We start from the raw sequence: 2,500 nt of genomic DNA on the forward strand, positions 1-2,500 counted from the left end.
AAAATATCAAAAGTTAACTAACCAATGATATTGAAGCATATAAATCGAATCATAACTATATGAAACTCGAATTTGAGCCATATTAAACTGGTAATATTGTGATTTTATGCCTGGTTTTCCATACGTTAGTTTAAATAGAAAAAAATTCTCGAATATATATACATATATGAAGAATCTATATTCTATACTAACATTTTATGGAATATAACCTTGGCATATTGCCATTGAAATATATAATAAAGACATTTCAAATCAAACTGAAATGTATTGAAATGAATTTTTCCCATACATTTTTGACAATGTGAGGTGTGCATGGCAAAAAACACTCACGGTGAAGGCATGTGATATAATATGAAAATATCAAAAGTTAACTAACCAATGATATTGAAGCATATAAATCGAATCATAACTATATGAAACTCGAATTTAAGCCATATTAAACTGGTAATATTGTGATTTTGTGCCTGGTTTTCCATACGTTAGTTTAAATAAAGAGTTATGGAATATAACCTTGGCATATTGCCATTAAAATATATAATAAAGACATTTCAAATCAAACTGAAATGTATTGAAATGAATTTTTCCCATACATTTTTGACAATGTGAGGTGTGCATGGCAAAAAACACTCACGGTGAAGGCATGTGAAATATAATATGAAAATATCAAAAGTTAACTAACCAATGATATTGAAGCATATAAATCGAATCATAACTATATGAAACTCGAATTTAAGCCATATTAAACTGGTAATATTGTGATTTTATGCCTGGTTTTCCATACGTTAGTTTAAATAAAGAGTTATGGAATATAACCTTGGCATATTGGCACTAAAATATATAATAAAGACATTTCAAATCAAACTGAAATGTATTGAAATGAATTTTTCCCATACATTTTTGACAATGTGAGGTGTGCATGGCAAAAAACACTCACGGTGAAGGCATGTGATATAATATGAAAATATCAAAAGTTAACTAACCAATGATATTGAAGCATATAAATCGAATCATAACTATATGAAACTCGAATTTGAGCCATATTAAACTGGTAATATTGTGATTTTATGCCTGGTTTTCCATACGTTAGTTTAAATAGAAAAAAATTCTCGAATATATATACATATATGAAGAATCTATATTCTATACTAACATTTTATGGAATATAACCTTGGCATATTGCCATTAAAATATATAATAAAGACATTTCAAATCAAACTGAAATGTATTGAAATGAATTTTTCCCATACATTTTTGACAATGTGAGGTGTGCATGGCAAAAAACACTCACGGTGAAGGCATGTGATATAATATGAAAATATCAAAAGTTAACTAACCAATGATATTGAAGCATATAAATCGAATCATAACTATATGAAACTCGAATTTAAGCCATATTAAACTGGTAATATTGTGATTTTGTGCCTGGTTTTCCATACGTTAGTTTAAATAAAGAGTTATGGAATATAACCTTGGCATATTGCCATTAAAATATATAATAAAGACATTTCAAATCAAACTGAAATGTATTGAAATGAATTTTTCCCATACATTTTTGACAATGTGAGGTGTGCATGGCAAAAAACACTCACGGTGAAGGCATGTGAAATATAATATGAAAATATCAAAAGTTAACTAACCAATGATATTGAAGCATATAAATCGAATCATAACTATATGAAACTCGAATTTAAGCCATATTAAACTGGTAATATTGTGATTTTATGCCTGGTTTTCCATACGTTAGTTTAAATAAAGAGTTATGGAATATAACCTTGGCATATTGGCACTAAAATATATAATAAAGACATTTCAAATCAAACTGAAATGTATTGAAATGAATTTTTCCCATACATTTTTGACAATGTGAGGTGTGCATGGCAAAAAACACTCACGGTGAAGGCATGTGATATAATATGAAAATATCAAAAGTTAACTAACCAATGATATTGAAGCATATAAATCGAATCATAACTATATGAAACTCGAATTTGAGCCATATTAAACTGGTAATATTGTGATTTTATGCCTGGTTTTCCATACGTTAGTTTAAATAGAAAAAAATTCTCGAATATATATACATATATGAAGAATCTATATTCTATACTAACATTTTATGGAATATAACCTTGGCATATTGCCATTAAAATATATAATAAAGACATTTCAAATCAAACTGAAATGTATTGAAATGAATTTTTCCCATACATTTTTGACAATGTGAGGTGTGCATGGCAAAAAACACTCACGGTGAAGGCATGTGAAATAATATGAAAATATCAAAAGTTAACTAACCAATGATATTGAAGCATATAAATCGAATCATAACTATATGAAACTCGAATTTAAGCCATATTAAACTGGTAATATTGTGATTTTATGCCTGGTTTTCCATACGTTAGTTTAAATAGAAAAAATTTTCGAATATCTATACATATATGAAGAATCTATATTCTAATACTAACATGTTATGGAATATAACCTTGGCATATTGGCACTAAAA

Source organism: Anastrepha obliqua, unplaced genomic scaffold (assembly GCF_027943255.1).
Source record: "Anastrepha obliqua isolate idAnaObli1 unplaced genomic scaffold, idAnaObli1_1.0 ptg000208l, whole genome shotgun sequence".
Lineage (NCBI taxonomy): Eukaryota > Metazoa > Arthropoda > Insecta > Diptera > Tephritidae > Anastrepha > Anastrepha obliqua.